General features: G+C 42.1%; 1 long non-coding RNA gene across 1 annotated transcript in view; it reads left to right on the top strand.

Moving 5' to 3' along the window:
- Nucleotides 1-18,172, top strand: part of LOC130361851 (uncharacterized) — a 34,614-nt gene extending 16,442 nt beyond the window's left edge. The window contains exon 4 of the long non-coding RNA XR_008891179.1: nucleotides 18,103-18,172. This is a non-coding gene — a long non-coding RNA (uncharacterized LOC130361851). The remainder of the gene's footprint in view (nucleotides 1-18,102) is intronic.
- Nucleotides 18,173-18,426: the final 254 nt, after the last annotated feature.

The raw sequence follows: 18,426 nt of genomic DNA, 5'->3' as shown, positions 1-18,426 counted from the left end.
CTAGACAGGGGTGTCCCCTTTCACCCCTGCTCTTTGATTTGGTGTTGGAACCATTGGCAGTGTTTTTGAAGAACTCCCCAGCATATAAAGGTGTTCAGGTTGGGAACCAGGAATTGAAGTTGGCGTGTTTTGCAGATGACATGCTATTGTTTTTGGGTTCTCCGAATTCGCAATTGCCAGGTATTCTGGACATCCTGGGGGAGTTTGGCCGCTATTCAGGTTATAAAGTAAATGTATCCAAGTGTCAATTACTGTATCTGGGTACGGGTAACCATAGGATATCGACCGACCTAGGAGTTGAGGTGGCCTCCAAGTCTATTACTTATTTGGGGATTAAACTAGGTAGCAACCCTGTGTCTCTGTATAACCTGAACTATACCCCATTATTCAAACGTATAGAGAGTGAATTGATACTGTGGCAGTCCCTCCCGTTGTCCCTTCTTGGTAGGGCTCATTTAGTAAAGATGGTGAGTTTTGGGAGACTGCTATACCCCTTACAAATGGTGCCCCTGCGGCTTCGGCACACCGATGTGACTAAATTACATTCAGCGTTTACAGCCTTCCTATGGAAGGGCAAACGGCCCCATATTGCTCTCAGAAAGTTTCCTGACCTGCGCCTCTATAACTTGGCCGCTTTGTTACGGCATGTCAGGGATTGGATTCTAGACGCATCTTGGTTCTCTAACACCTCTTTAGAAAGATCATTAGCAGACCCCTGGGACCTCAAATCTATATTACACCTACACGCTCTGTGGGACTGCCCACTACTACATCCACTTTGGACATCAGTGCAGGCATACATCAAAAAGGTGTGGAAGGTGGATGTTCCACTTTCACCTTTAGCCATGATCTTTCACTACGTACCGAGACCAGTTCTAGATGGTGGGGGAGGATCGGTGGTGACCATCAGGGGGGTGCATTTTATGTTACTTTCCACGGTTAAAGGTCTACTCAGACAGTGGTTACAGAAAGATCCTCCTACGTTGCAGCAGGTGATAGACATTATGAAGGGCCTTCTTTTCATTGATAGGGTGGACACACTGCGTGATACAGAGAAGAGAGCCAAAAGATTTTTCCACACTTGGCAGTCATTTATGGAAGGATGCATATACACCCACTGAGCTACTTGATTTAATGAAGGAGTTTTGTGGCTCCTCCTGGTACCGTAGAGCGAGTCTGAGTGGCTCACTGGGTGGTCTTAGAGTTGACTGAGGATGGGGGGGGTGCTGTTGTGGCGAGGATCACTTACCTGGTTTCGGTCTAAATCTTCTTTGCTAATCCTTCTTTCTTCTTTTTCTTTTCTTTTCTTACTAGTCTTTTTCTTCTTCTTTTTTCTGTCTACTGTCTTTTGTCCCTTGGTCCTGTGTCTAAATGTTATTAGTTGATGTCGTTGTCCCAGGGATAGGGCTTTAACGTTGCTGGATGTTTTATCTCAGTAATGATTGGTGGGTTGTTGAGGGGGGAGGGGTGGGACGGAGTTCACTGGCTCGTTTGGTATGTTGGAATGTTGATATGTTCGTGAGTGTATTAGTTCCTGCTCATGATCGATACAGCACCTCTTTTCTTTTGTTACACATCATCCACCTAGCTTATCTCGCCTGATAGTATGAGTATATCCCCCCTACGATCCTGTACTTGCCACGGATTGCTGCCAATGTAGGGGTTTATACCGTTTATCGTTTACCGTGACCTCCACATACATTTCTATATTTACCTACGGACACACTCTGATTTCTTGTATGTATTGGTGAGGACTTGATACTGTTTAATTTTATGTTATCTTCCAAGAAGGCTTATTTACGTGGAAAATGTGCTGTACTATGGAGAGTGATCCTCCTGTTCATTGAAATTGGATTAATTTGTACTTTGTACATGATACGCTCTCTTCTTATGTATGTTTTTTTTCCTTATATCTTTAATAAAATTTAAAAAAGATGTTCTTCCCATTGTCAGTCACCATGGTTCCCATTTCCAGTTTATTGTGGAGTAAGCCATGATTCGATTTCTTCATGAATGACTTCTAGCAGTTCCTCCCCTGTGTAACTCCGTTCGCCAAGGCAAACCATTTGAAGAACATCCTGACACCGCCATGCCCTGCACACATGGTAGGCTGGAGGGGCACTAAGACTGGTCTGTGCAGTGGAGGCTGAGGACATGGTGGAGGACGAGGAGGTGGAGTCGCACACCGTCATAGGACCAATGGCCTGAGAGCGTGGAAGCGGAAGCGGCGTGACCTGTCCAAGTTGCTGTTGGGGCTGTGCAGGAACCACATTCACCAAGTGGGCCGTAAAGGACATGTATTTTCCCTTACTGTAATTACAGCTCCACACTACGGTGCTGCCGTGCACTTTGGTACTTACTGACAGGCTTAAGGACTGGCCCACCTTCTGTTCCACAAAATTGTGCAGGACTGGTACTGTCTTCTTCGTATAGAGATAACGGCTTGGGACTCTCCACCTCGGCTTGGCACAAGCCATCAGTTCTCTGAAAGGTGCAGAATCCACCACTTGAAAAGGGAGGGACTGCAGCACCAGCAACTTGGACAGGAGCACTTTCAGCTTCTGCGCCGTTGGATGAGAGGGCGCATACTGTTGTCTCTTGGACATGGCTTCGTCAATGGATTGCTGTTGGAATAACTGACTCGAAGTAGGAGGAGCAGGAGCATCTGCAGCGACAGAAGATGGGTATGACACACAGCTCCCTTCGGCTGAGGTGGTGGAGCCTTGGTTGGCTTAAACAGGGAGCGGCGTGCCACTAAGTGATGCAGCTGGCTGGACCTCCACATCGTAGCCATAGTTCTCTCATGCCGCTTTATGTTGACGCTGCATATGTTGATGCAGGGACGTGGTGCCTACATTGGGACCCTGGCCACGCTTCACCTGCTGCCGACACATCTTATATGTGGCCATGTTAAGCTCCTCTGGTTGCTTAATGAAAAACTGACACACCGCCGAATAACTGATTTTCCCACCAACAGTCTGCACTGATTGACTCCTACTGCAGCCAACTCTAGGAACCCCTGTTCCACTACCTCCCGGGAAGGTAGGCTGCCACAAAGCAGGTGGTCTACCCCGGGCACGTTTGGCTCCAGACTTTCCACTTTTGCCACCATGCTGACTGCCAACCATGCTACCACCTTTCTAGCTCAGCTGCTGCCTCATGGGCAACCTGCAACCCTCTTCTCCTGATGATGATGATGATGATGAAGCCCCTTCTGCACCCAGCTCCCAAGTGTGATCGGCTTCATCATCACCGAGTTGTGTCTGCACATCACTGGTGTCCTCCTCAGGTTCCTCAACAATGTCTGCTTCAGGAGCCACTCTCCTCATCACTACTTGCCCGCCTAGCGGAGTGAGCGGCGGATGTCTCCTCCACTTCTTGGCTGGGCAGTAGCTGCTGACTGTCCTCTAGATCATCCTCACTAAATAGTGGAGCTGAACCCACAGTATAAGATACTTCTGTGGGGGAGGGAACAGCTTAGGAGAGAGGCAATGGGAGGACAGGGACTGCTCCCGGCCACGCCAACTGAGGGTTTTGTCTGAGGAACCCACGGACTGTTGACTGGGGCTATCAGATGTTATTTGTGATGAAGTGGATGACCGTGTTAACCAATCAATGACAGCAGATATGTTGCTGGTCGAGACACGACCGCTAGCTAAAACCGGGAGCTCAGGCCTCTCGCTGCGACTCCTGCATCCACTAACCCTTAGTCTGCTGCGACCTCTGCCTGATGAATTTAGGACTCTGCCACTCCTCTGTGCATGTCCAGGCACTTCTCTGCCTACATACATAGGGGTTTATTTACTAAGAGGGTTTGTGGGTTTTGATTTCCGACTGGTATTTTCCCAAGGGATTTACTCAGGTTTCCTTACATTTTGCACTTTTCCCTACGTTTTGCTATAACTTACAACTGTTCTGATCTGTCGGGTTTTCCTCAGCTCAAATCCACCACATTTTCTGTTTAAACCATAGTAAATATGTTGGGATTTTTCAAAATTGACGGGACCATGCCCCCTTTGTCGGGACCACGCCCACTTTATCCAGTGGCCACGCCTATTTCGGGTTTTTCCTTGTAAAATGGAGGGTTTTGTTTTTTTGGGTCGCAAATTGCGTCGCAAGGGATGTGCAACACAATTTGGGCGCAAAACCCCACAAAAAACAGTCGGGATCATGTTAGTAAATAAACTCCATAGTGCGTATATGAGGGGAGTACAATACGCTCCACTACGCTTAAAACAGTATTTGTGTACAACACCAGCCAGTGTGTACTTTTGCCTGGCCTTTCACAGTATCTAGGCCATTAAGACTTTAACAGGAACAAAATAGTACACCACATAGATGTACATATGTTGTATGCAATTATTGAAGGGGGGGACAATGCGTTCCAGTATGCATTTGTATACAACACCAGCTGGTGTGTACTTTTGGCTGACCTTTCACAGTATCTAAGCCCTTAATACTTTAACAGGAACACAATATTACACCACTGAGATGTACTTATGTGGTTTGCACTTATGAAAGGAGGACAATGCACTGCAGTACGCTTAAAACAGTATTTGTGTACAGCACGAGCCAGTGTGTACTTTTGCCTGGCCTTTCACAATATCTAGGCCCTTAAGACTTTAACAGGAACAAAATAGTACACCACTTAGGTGTACGTATGTGGCGTGCACTTATGAGGGGAGGACAATGCGCTTTAGTATGCTTAAAGCAGTATTTGTGTACAACACCAGCAGTATACACCAGTGCTGCAGCACACAGTCGCTGTGTACTACACCCAAAATTGCACTCAATCTCGCTCCCTTCCCTATCAGTGCTTCTAGGAAGGATTTGGGCTTGAAGTGAAGCACTGCTTTTCTGTGCAACACACTGTGCAACACACTGCTCTCTGTCCCTCTCTGTAATAGATTGCTGTAGTGACTGGGAGGTGAATTGTTGCTGTAAAAATGCATTTCTGTGCAACACACACTGCTCTCTGTCCCTCTCTATCTCTCTCTGCAATAAAAGGCTGAAGTGACTGGCTGCAAGATTGCTGCTGATTATATAGGGCTGCGACATCACAGGGGTGGCTGGCTGCTGATAGGCTGAATGCTGCATGTGATTCAGGGTCATCCCGCCTACCCTTGTTTCCACCTTCCCAGAATTCCTTGCCCCATGTCCTCACATGTGGATCTGCCATTTTAGATGCCCTGGAGCCTGGACCGCACTAAATGGAGTTTAATGAAGCCTTTTGCTCAATCGAATCACGGCGATATTCACATTCGTTTTTTTTTCTGAAATTCGTAACGAATTTGGATTCGTCAGATTCGATTCGCTCATCCATACTGACAACAGTAAAAAGGATTAGGGAAACAGAGCCAAAAAATGCCTGCAATGTACAGACCCTTACCTAAGATGCATATACCCCTGGACTCTCACAACCATGGAGTCTATAGATGAACATATTAAAAACAGACTTCTAGAAACAGCCCCCCTTCCTCAGGAGATGAAGTTCCCTTGAGGAACAGAATGTGTGGGGATCCCGGAAAGTACACTGGTGAAGATGCTGAAGATCACCTTTAGCTGACCTCTCTGGGTGAACATGTGCAGCTCTATGTTCATTGTCTTTCATAGCCTATTGCACCATTTTATGTATTCTTCCCCTTGCATATGCCTGCTTGATATTATTAGCCCTATACTTTAAACATCTACATAAATCATACATTCAGCACTTTATTTGTTGTTTTTTTGCTGCTTATTATTTGTATTGCTATAATGTTAGGCTTTAGCTGCATGTATTATTACTTTTTGACCACCCGTACCTCAGAGGGTGAGAGCTGCTCTCCCTCATGTTGTAGACCTCGTTTCCTTTGTTGTCTTTTTAAATTGTTGTAATCATGCATTTGTCTGCTGCATTTATGTAAAATAAAAAAAGTTGATACTTTTTCATTTATGATGTATTTGTTTGTGTTTTGATTATGTTTCCTTTCTATAGTATATTTTACACAGAGGAACATGTAGGTTTAATACACACTCCCTGAGCAGAAAATACAAAAGTTTTCCTGTATCTTAGCGCTTCAATCGGACCCAGGTGTAGGTTCAGGTGGATTCATTAAAATAAACAACAAGTTTCGACCCTGGACTAAGGTCTTCAACACAACCTGATGAAGACCCCAGTCCAGGGTGTAAACGCATTGTTTTTATAATTCGATCTTCCTAAACCTACACCTTGATGCGCCAAGATACAGGATAACTTTTGAATTTTATGCTCATTTACCACACCGGACGAGGAAATCCCAGCAACGGTTCCATTCTAAAGCTGCTCACCGGACAATTTCTCTCCACATGTTACTGTAGGTTTTGTGCTCTAAGCGCGACACCATCTGGTAAAGGCAAACATGTACACCCTAATTTTCTCTGCATATCTCTGACAGGCTTCAATAGGGGCGCACCTGGCTTTTTTCTTTCTTTTCTACTTTTTATAGTAATACACAATCCCTGACTGTATAATCCAGCCCATAACCTGATAATCACTCACATTTTTAAAATTTTGTTCACATTGACTGACTCATTCCCTGACATAAATATAATTTGGTGACCGAGACACCGTCACCTCAGTAATATACAAAATAACAGAGGTTATCAATCAAACTGGAAATATGAAAAATAAAACTTCCTAAAACATACGCTTTACTTGTACTTACTATAAAAAAAAAAAAACTCTTCCATATAAGATTTAGAACTAAAGTGAGTCATATGAGTATACATACCACCATCCATCTTCAGCACGACCGTACTACATACCATCCTGCTATCGACCACCAGGGTACAGCCAATCAGGACAGAGATTTATATATTTTGTATACTCAACTTTTTACAACAGGTGATCTCATGACAGTATAGGGTCTTTCAAACCCTAAACTCAGTTATGGCCAAGTACTATTCATATAGCTCATTCACCAACTATTTCATATAAATACACCCACCCTGTTCCACATTCAATTTTCATTTACACATATTCACAACTGCACAAAAGATAGCTGTTGCCGAACAAACGTTCAGATTACAACTATTTCATGTCTATGGCCAGCTATACATTGATATTGAGATAATGATTCTCTATGTCCCTAGATTGTCAGTTCTTTCGTTTTGACTCTCCAAACTGGATTATTTGCAAATCTATTGATATACTGTGCACTTGTAATGTAAAAGGATGTCTGGGCAAGTCTGGGCAAAGACCAGAGACAAGTTGAGAGTGGACACATCTTTACCAGTGTGGAAGGATATCGTCTTGGTTGAGTGACTTAAGGCTTTATTACATGGGACAAATAAGCTTGTTGCTCTGCACTTCTCCCTGTGTAATAGTAGATGATGGAAGAAAGGTCCACACGATTGATTAAACAATTGTTCATAAGGCCTGGCCTAGGATTCTTAAAAGTGTGCCATACTTGAAATTGGCGCTTACAATGAGCAGCAGTCTGCCCAGCTAATAAAGCCCATAGATATACAGTACTATGCAGTTATTATGACAACTTGTTGGAAACTACTGCACACAACATTGTACAGTACATATTGTACTACAGAATAAATTGTTTTATGCAGACAAGTTACATCTATTTTCATTGATTATTTACACCCAGAATGATCTAAACCTAATATGGAAGCAACTGTCAAAGGTTAACATATCTTACCAATCATTTCTAAAAGCTAAAGTCTGTCATAGTGAATACTGTTCTGTTACATGAACATCTCCTGTGTTTCTGTCAACCCCTTTCCTTAAGATGGACATCTGAAATGATGTTGTGGTTATGGCTTTGCCAGATTTTGGGGAAAATGTATTAAACCTTGTGCAGAGGAACAGTGGTGTAGTTGCCTGTAGCAACCAATCAAATTCCAGCTTTCCTTTTTTTAAAAAGGCCTCTAAGTAACGAAAGCTGAAATCTGATTGGTTGCTATGGGCAGCTGATCCACTGTTCCTCTGCACAAGGTTTGATAAATCTCCTTCAAAGTCTCCATTAGAGATCAATATTCTATATTAAGGGTACGGTCAAATGTGCTGTATTTGGCTGAATATTTGCTGCTGCTTTTTTCCTAGCCATTGGTTTTATTCGGCCTTCCAGTCAGTACAAAAAAAAATGCAACATTTCAACCTACTCAATGAGGTCTTCCTCAAGCTTGAGAAAGACCTCACTGTGTAGGTTGAAGCGTTGTATCTTTTTTGTACTGACTGGTTGGGTGAATAAAACCACTTTTTCTTCATTGGAACACTGGAGTTCCGCCTGTTACTTGCCTTTGGATGTTAAAGCTAGTGTGACCGTTGATCAGCTCTCTGACTGCCTGAGCACCTGCAATTGTCTCCTAGGATTAATAACCCACCATTGTGCCGATTTTTTTCTTCATATGAACCGTAGATATAGAGATATATACAAGGTATAAAACTTGCCCACATGTACGCTGACTGATAAATTCCATAAATGCTTAAAAAACCAGATGATGTGTGCGCTGCAGGCAGCAGAAGAATAGTCAGATAATATGTAGAAGAGCAGTTGTTACTGAATAATGCTGTCAGTTTAAAGCACGTATATCCTGTACAACTTTCGAGATCAAGGAAGAACAAACCACCCCATGCAAAGACAATGGCTGTAGGCAGACTTTAGGGTCAAATCACTCATACTGACAAAATAATTGGAAAGAATAGTTTTGTTCTGCAATTCTTGCTGTAGCTTTACAGTTTGCTATGCCCTATCCAGTAGACTAGGTACCTGTCTTGCTCAAAATGCTATATTTAAAGAGCACTATGCATCTTTAGCCTACAAGCTGATATCATCCTGTGTGATAGGCCTAGCCATCAGCCAATAAACAAGCAAATATTTGTCAGCTGATTGTTTATTCAGTGTGTGTAAGCCCATGTAATAGGGACCCTAGTTGTCATACTAAATCATTTGAGCTGGACAGTCCACACAAAGAAACTCTGCATGAAGCCAGACCACCTGGCCATCACGCCCCCTCCCTTAGACATCAGAATATGAGGAGGGGACTTGGTGTCGGGATATGAGGACGGGATATGGGGTCAGGATTTAAGGACGGGAAAGAAGGACAACTCCTTTGTTGCTTTTCCTCCCCTACAAGGATAAGGTAGGAAAAACCAGCAGCGCTGGGAACTCAGCTAATCATAGATAAAGTAACAGTGGAAATAACACACTTTTTGTGGTCACATGACTTGGGCGTACCACTCATCAACGGGTCAAAACAACCAACATCATTATATATCCACATTCTATAGCAATACGCATAGGCTGCCTCACACACTAATTTCTACGGGCATTAACAGGATGCATGGGCATAAGGAGTCTGCAATTATTATCTACTATTTGAGTACCCGGCGCTGCCCGGTTTTCCCTTCCTAATCCTTGTTGGGGAGAAAAATCAACAAAGAAGGAAGGTTTTGACTTCATATCCCATCCTCATATATTGTTGTCATATCCCGTCCTCATATCCCATCCTCATTTCCCATCCTCATATCCCATCCTCATTTCCCATCCTCATATCCCAACCTCATATCCCATCCTCATATATTGTTGTCATATCCCGTCCTCATATCCCATCCTCATTTCCCATCCTCATTTCCCATCCTCATTTCCCATCCTCATTTCCCATCCTCATATCCCATCCTCATATCCCATCCTCATTTCCCATTCTTATATCCCAACTTCATATCCCATCCTCATATATTGTTGTCATATCCCATCCTCATATCTCGTCCTCATATCCCGTTCTCATAGCCTGTCCTCATATCCCGTCTTCATATCCCAACCTCATATCCCATCCTCATATCCCATCCTTATATCCTGTCACCATATCCTGTCCCTATATCCTGTCCTCATATCCCATCCTCATGTCCTGTCCTCATATCCCTTCCTCATATATTGTTGTCATAGCCCAACGTCATATCCCGACCCCATATGCCATCCTCATATCCCATCCTCATATACTGTCCTCATAACCCAACCTCGTATTTCGTCCTCATGTCCCGTCTTCAGGTGGGACTGAGTTGTGATGAAGATATTGTAAGCCAAAAATAGAAGGGGATGTGGCTTTGTGGAAAAGGGCGTGATTTGCAAGCCAGACCGTTGCACAAAAAGGGTAGAAAATAAAAGGGGTGGAGCTTAAACCGTGTAGATACAAAAGCCCAGGCCTAAGCCTGGTGCACTAGATCCTTTTTAAAGAAAGCCCCCCTACTAAAATATAACTTTTATTGTACTTATGTTAAAATTAAAATGACTTGTGACTTAAAAATACAGCAATACAGTTCCAGATGTGAAGATATACTTGGGATAAACTCACTCATAAATTGTCACTAGAGGTGTTTATTCAGTGTGTGTAAGCCCATGTAATAGGGACCCTAGTTGTCATACTAAATCATTTGAGCTGGACAGTCCACACAAAGAAACTCTGCATGAAGCCAGACCACCTGGCCATCACGCCCCCTCCCTTAGACATCAGAATATGAGGAGGGGACTTGGTGTCGGGATATGAGGACGGGATATGGGGTCAGGATTTAAGGACGGGAAAGAAGGACAACTCCTTTGTTGCTTTTCCTCCCCTACAAGGATAAGGTAGGAAAAACCAGCAGCGCTGGGAACTCAGCTAATCATAGATAAAGTAACAGTGGAAATAACACACTTTTTGTGGTCACATGACTTGGGCGTACCACTCATCAACGGGTCAAAACAACCAACATCATTATATATCCACATTCTATAGCAATACGCATAGGCTGCCTCACACACTAATTTCATTTCTACGGGCATTAACAGGATGCATGGGCATAAGGAGTCTGCAATTATTATCTACTATTTGAGTACCCGGCGCTGCCCGGTTTTCCCTTCCTAATCCTTGTTGGGGAGAAAAATCAACAAAGAAGGAAGGTTTTGACTTCATATCCCATCCTCATATATTGTTGTCATATCCCGTCCTCATATCCCATCCTCATTTCCCATCCTCATATCCCATCCTCATTTCCCATCCTCATATCCCAACCTCATATCCCATCCTCATATATTGTTGTCATATCCCGTCCTCATATCCCATCCTCATTTCCCATCCTCATTTCCCATCCTCATTTCCCATCCTCATTTCCCATCCTCATATCCCATCCTCATATCCCATCCTCATTTCCCATTCTTATATCCCAACTTCATATCCCATCCTCATATATTGTTGTCATATCCCATCCTCATATCTCGTCCTCATATCCCGTTCTCATAGCCTGTCCTCATATCCCGTCTTCATATCCCAACCTCATATCCCATCCTCATATCCCATCCTTATATCTTGTCACCATATCCTGTCCCTATATCCTGTCCTCATATCCCATCCTCATGTCCTGTCCTCATATCCCTTCCTCATATATTGTTGTCATAGCCCAACGTCATATCCCGACCCCATATGCCATCCTCATATCCCATCCTCATATACTGTCCTCATAACCCAACCTCGTATTTCGTCCTCATGTCCCGTCTTCAGGTGGGACTGAGTTGTGATGAAGATATTGTAAGCCAAAAATAGAAGGGGATGTGGCTTTGTGGAAAAGGGCGTGATTTGCAAGCCAGACCGTTGCACAAAAGGGTAGAAAATAAAAGGGGTGGAGCTTAAACCGTGTAGATACAAAAGCCCAGGCCTAAGCCTGGTGCACTAGATCCCTTTTAAAGAAAGCCCCCCTACTAAAATATAACTTTTATTGTACTTATGTTAAAATTAAAATGACTTGTGACTTAAAAATACAGCAATACAGTTCCAGATGTGAAGATATACTTGGGATAAACTCACTCATAAATTGTCACTAGAGGTCTGAAGTCCCCCTAAGCTGGACTCTTGGATATGCTAATTAAAAAACATGATTTGCCGTCCTCTACTAGTTTCAGTGCGCCAGCACCGTCCTTAGGAGGAATGAATGGCAAACACCCCTCTATATTTCTCCCCAGCCTTAAATGTACTTGGCATGTAGCGTCTTAACTCAGTGCCAGATAGTCTACCAATCACCGTTTGCAACACAGGGAGCCAATGTTCAGTTATGTATTACCTTTATCTGGTCCGTGATCGTCTGATAGGAGCCTTAGTAAGATGATGCCATCCTCCGCTGTCATCTCGGAGGGTCGATACTCCAATCATGGGACCATTCACATGATCCGGTGCTAGTTTCCCGTAGTTTCGGGCATGCACACAAACTTAGATGTCAGTCTGAATATTTAGATACTGCGCATGCGCAAAAACTTAAATGTAAGTCCGGGTTCAAGACATCCTGTGCTTGCGCAGGAACTTGCACATCAGTGCTGGTATCCAGGGCTTATTGCGCCTGTGTGCTGTCTGGTATGTTAGCTCGTTATTGTAGTGGTAAATACTGTTTAATAATTGCTTAAGATTATTTTGGCTGTTATGTGATCAATATCCTATATTATAAAAGGAGTATTATAGTATCTTAATGTCTATAGTGTATTCTGCTTATCAATGATCCAATGTGGACCTTATATTCATCACTATCATGGGCTTACACACACTGAATAAACAATCAGCTGACAAATATTTGCTTGTTTATTGGCTGATGGCTAGGCCTATCACACAGGATGATATCAGCTTGTAGGCTAAAGATGCATAGTGCTCTTTAAATATAGCATTTTGAGCAAGACAGGTACCTAGTCTACTGGATAGGGCATAGCAAACTGTAAAGCTACAGCATTGTGCCTATATATAATCCAACTATAGACACATTACTCATAGTGGATACATAGTTTAAGCCAATAGGCCCTATATATAGATATGATTACCCTGTAATCAAAGTTGGTAATGCATTCATTTGCATTAAATTAATACATTACCAACAAGTTATATTTTAGTTGGGGGGTTTCTTTAACCCCTTAAGGACTCAGCGTTTTTCCGTTTTTGCATTTTCATTTTTTCCTCATCACCTTCTAAAAATCATAACGCTTTCAATTTTGCACCTAAAAATCCATATGATGGCTTATTTTTTGTGCCACCAATTCTACTTTGCAGTGACATTAGTCATTATACCAAAAAATCCATGGCGAAACAGAAAAAAAAAATCATTGTGCGACAAAATTGAAGAAAAAATTTCATTTTGTAACTTTTGGGGGCTTCCGTTTCTACGCAGTACATTTTTCGGTAAAAATAATACCTTATTTTTATTCTGTAGGTCCATACGGTTAAAATCATACCCTACCTATATAGGTTGGATATTGACTTACTTCGGAAAAAAATCATAACTATATGCAGGAAAATTTATATGTTAAAAATTCTCATCTTCTAACCCCTATAACTTTTTAATTTTTCCGCATACGGGCCGGTATAAGGGCTAATTTTTTTGCGCCGTGTTCTGAAGTTTTTATCGGTACCATTTTTTGTATTGATCAGACTTTTTGATCGCTTTTTATTCATTTTTTCATGATATAAAAAGTGAACAAAAATACACTACTTTGGACTTTGGAATTTTTTTGCGCGCACGCCATTGACCGTGCGATTTAATTAACAATATATTTTTATAGTTCGGACATTTTCGCATGTGGCGATATCACATATGTTTATTTTTATTTACACAGTTTTTTTATGGGAAAAGGGGGGTGATTCATTAGGTGAGGGGTTAAATGAACTTTTTTTTTTCCACTTTTTTTTGCAGTGCTATAGCTCCCATAGGGGCCTATAGCACTGCACACACTGATGTCCTATGCTGATCCCTGCAAAGCCATAGCTTTGCACGGATCAGTCAGATTGGGGCTCGATTGCTCAAGTCTGTAGCTCAGGCTTGGAGCAATCAATCGACGATCGGACGCCGCGGAGAGAGGTAAGGACACCTCCGCCTGCGTCCCAACTGATCGGAACATCGCCATTTTATCACGATGTCCCGATCAGCCCAACTGAGCTGTCGGGAAGCGTTTACTTTCGTTTTCAGATGCGGCAGTCAACTTTGATCGCCGCGTCTGAAGGGTTAACAGCACACGGCACAATGACCGATGCCGCGCTCTGTTAGCCCAGGGTTCCGGCTATGATTAGCAGCCGGGACCGACCCGGTGTGATGTTTTTCCCACCGAGACCGGGCTCAGGGCGTACAGTTACGCCCTGAGTCCTTAAGAGGTTAAAAAAGATCTTTTGCCTCAGGATTAGGCCCTGAGCTTTTGTATCTATAGTAATTGTGGTTCCTGGGGATCATTTGTGAGTGGCTTAAACAGCAGTGGGTGTGCCTTTGTGAGATGGGGTGTGGCTTGCAAGCCAGACTGAAAAATTCACCAGGAGATGCAGAGCGGAGCTTGTGGAGTAAGGTACTGGATGTCCCATATTCTTGCATGGGACTTGAAACAAAAACCCATCTTTTATATAAGGGTGTAGGTAAGGGTTAATTTAACTATCATATATTTTTATTTGATATATAAGTAACATGTGACCAGGTATTAACGAAATATCTCCAGCCATACGGAATTTATGTAAGAACATATGTTTAGAAGTAAATGTTCCAAACGCTTGCGAGTGGTGTACCCCTTTAAGATTATTGGATTGATTCAAGGCCTGGGTCAGACCTTAGGAAGCAGAACACCCACCATAAGTCCCAGCACAGTGCCAGTTATACTGCTTTTATAGCATATGAAATGCTATACTATTTAGTAATCACTAAATCACAGATAGAGTTACATTAAAAGGTGACACCAGCAGATGGATAACTGAAGTACATACAATAGGTATTTCCCACAGCTCAGCCTCTCCCTTCCTGTGGAATGACCTTTCAAAAGTCATCTGAGCATGCTCAAACACAATTCCAATTAATGCCAATGGGAGAGCTTCAGTCTATTATAGACTATGTTCATTGGGCTTGCCATAAAGCATATCTCTAAATTCTGTTAAAAGCAGCTTAAGCAAGATGGCAGCCGCCATAATAATTACAAACACTGAAGTAAAAAAATAAATAAAAATACAACAGTAAATAGAAACAGATTAGAAAAACGAACATGTTTTAGTATCTTGCTTTAATCAGTAAGAAAAAAACCTAGGTTACACATTCCCTCTCAGCTCCTTTTAGATGGGCAGAATGCTTCTCAATGTAAGGACTGATCAATGGAAAAGAGAATTTACACAACCCAATTATTGCTAATGAAGGGCCACATAAACAAATTGTTTTTTTGACTGTTTACTTGCATCATTGCTGGCAGCACATCCTTTGTTTACAAGGTGAGATGTGCTGCAGACGAATAATGATTTATAGGGTATCACAATCCCAGCCATCAACTGACAAATGAGCCTTTAAATGTCAGAGTTCTAAAAGACTATAAAATTCCGAGGTCTATCATTTTGATTTTTTTGTATAATGTATGCAGTACATGAATATAGATTTCTATCTGTGCCATAAAAGTCCATAAATAAATTGAAAACCTGAGAACAGACACAAAAACCACTGAAATAGTTTAAACTTTTTCAACAAGGCAAAGCAATTATGAACTCAAAAGGAACCAAACATGTAATATGCTCCAGGAATTCCTGAGCTGAAGCTTATACGTTCTTATAAGAGATTGGGGGCTAAGTATTTTAAATACACCTGTAGAAATAAGAGGTTACTAAGTCTAAAGATTATGTTGGCTTAATGGTTGTTATGGAAATAACTGTGACAGTGGTACCAAAAGAGTAAAAAATAATTTGATTCTATAAATTTTTAACATGTTTACCAACAATTCAATGCAAAATAACTACTAACACAACTATAGCACAACTATATCTACTAACAAAACACCTCCCCAACTACAATATTAAACAGCTGAATACAGCTTTTCTGTATGGGTATTTAACAAGATCCCTGTACTACTGCATGAGTTCCATATGGTGTGGCTTGCCATCCTTTGCTGAAGTTTGGGAGAGAAAATCAATAATCATATGTTACCCATATACAGGTTTTACATGCTTCTGCCTGCTCAAATGGGCAAAATTGGTGTCCATATAACATCTAATTGAGCAATGTACAACTGATTTTATATGTAGTATGTAAAAAAAAAAAAAAACCTTGATGAAAAAATAATATAGGTATGGAAATGTTCTTACAATAACCTAATAATTACAATTATTCTAAAAGCAAACACCCCTATTTTAATATGTATCCTTTATCCACAGGATTGGGGATAAGTGTCTGATCACATGGAGTCCGACACTTGGAGTGACGTGTCAGCATGCAATTCATGCACTGTCCATGGGAGCGCCGAAGATACCTGAGTACCGTGCTGCTCGTGTATCTTTGCTGCTCCCATAGAAAATGCATAGAGCACATGCCAAAACACGCTTCATCCACAGGAAGAGATCTGAAGATCATGGGGGGCCCAGAGGTCAGACACCCACCTTGGGGTATTTATTTTGTACTTTATAGGTTCTTCTTTCAGGATTATTGTATTATTCTTCCTTTGAGAATTATAAACAAAAATAATCCATATATTGTATGTTTAAATCATCTTTACAACTCCTAAGTTAATAATAGAAATAACTAATTATATATTAATTGCCAATAGCTTCAGTCATATGTGATAGGAGAGCTTGGTAAGTGTGCTATTACACCTTGTTCACACTGGTGTGGTGCTGTGCGGCGTCCGTGTCTGCGGGGAGGTGCGACCCATAGACTAGTTTGAGTGGCATTGGGGCCGCTCTGCCAGTGGGTCGTTTCCCCCCCCCGTGGACACTGGTGTCGCAGCGGTGGTGGTCGCCGCCCAGTGCTACGCCATTTTATGCTAGGGACGTTAGGGACCCACTCTAAATAGGTGGCCTTGACGTGGCGAGTGGGCTTGTACTTTTTGATCAAAAATGTATACTAACAACCTGTTAGTTTTTGATATTATGCTGAGAAGCAATCAGATCATTATACAAGATTGTAGATGTGCACCATGTCTGTTTTCTACCCGAATTCATATGTGATGTAATGTTATATTTCTCCTGAAGTAGTTGAATATATAGTTTTATAAATACATTTCACATAACAGGCTAAAATGTTTTTTTTTTTTTAAGGAATAACAATGTTAAAGGGGTACTCCGCTGCCCTGCTTCAGAAGCTCCGCTCCCCAGCGTCCGGAAGTTTCTTGTTCCGTCGCGCCCCCTTCCCATAGACTTTCGTTGAGGGGGCGGGCGTGACGTCACGAGGGGTGGCCCTGAACAAAGGAAGCCCTCACGCAGCGTTCGGAACCAGGAACTTCTAGACGCTAGGGGGTGCTTCCGAAGCAGGGAAGCGTAGTACCTCTTTAAGCTATGTTAAAGGGGTACTCTACTACTTACTCCACAAGGACAGAGGATACCTGTCTGATCATGGGGTGTCCGACACTTGGAGTGGCGTGTTAGCACGCGCTACATTCACTACTCGTGTATCTCTGGTGCAATGTTATATCTCTCCTTTTTACTGGAGCAGTTGAATATATTGTTTTACACATACATTTCACATACCAGGCTTACTTAAAGATATGTTTTAAAGGAAATATACTGCCAAGCTATGTTAAAAAGGGAAATTCACTATTTTAAAATGTATCCCCTATCAGCAGGATAAGAAATAAGTGTCTGATCGTGGGGTGCCCAATCACTGGGCCCCCTGTGACCTCCCGTATGGGGCTCTATCACTCCCTGTTCATGTTTTGGCATGTGCTCCATGCATTTCAATTGATGAGCTACACAAGCACTGCACTCAGGTATCTTCGGAGCTCCCACACTCCAATTGTCGGACATATATATATATATATATATATATATATATATATATATATATTTGCATCACACATAACCAAAGTTACCTGGAATTAATATATTAATAGTTACTTCTATTATTCACTTTGGGGTTGTAAAGATGATTTAAACATACATTATATAGATTACCTTCATTCATAATTCTCAACGGAACAGTAATCCTGAAAGAGACTATTAAGTACAAAATAAAATCCCCCAAGATATTTCTTTGATTTGATATGCTTGTGACTTTGTATTTCTAGTTATGCTTATGCTATAAACTTTATAATATGATGAAATTATAGAATGTCTCTTTTGAGCTAGGGAATTGCTAATCTGGGAACTTATGTTAAGTATTATTGTCCTTTGTGTCTTTCACAGCAGCAGAGCAGTGGAGGTGACAGCACACAAGAGCAGGTAGCAGGTCACAAAGGATCTGTTTGATGTAAAGGAGATGTAAACACTAGAGGCAGAGCAACACATGACACAAGCCCCTCCCACACTTCTTCTAGCTGTCTTCTGCCTTGCCATTCATTCTCTGCCCCTTGAATATGGCTGATGACATTTCTCATGTGTTTTATTCAAGTTTACTTACTTAAATGGATTTTGAAATGCAATGTTATGAAGTGTAGCTGGAGGGGACCACACTTAGTGCAACTAATGAGGCTGTGGGCCCCGTCCCTTTAATTTACGGCCTAAGAAGGC

Source organism: Hyla sarda, chromosome 3, assembly GCF_029499605.1.
Source record: "Hyla sarda isolate aHylSar1 chromosome 3, aHylSar1.hap1, whole genome shotgun sequence".
NCBI lineage: Eukaryota > Metazoa > Chordata > Amphibia > Anura > Hylidae > Hyla > Hyla sarda.
Note: the sequence above shows the minus strand (reverse complement) of the source record. Positions and strands in the feature narration are given on the sequence as shown.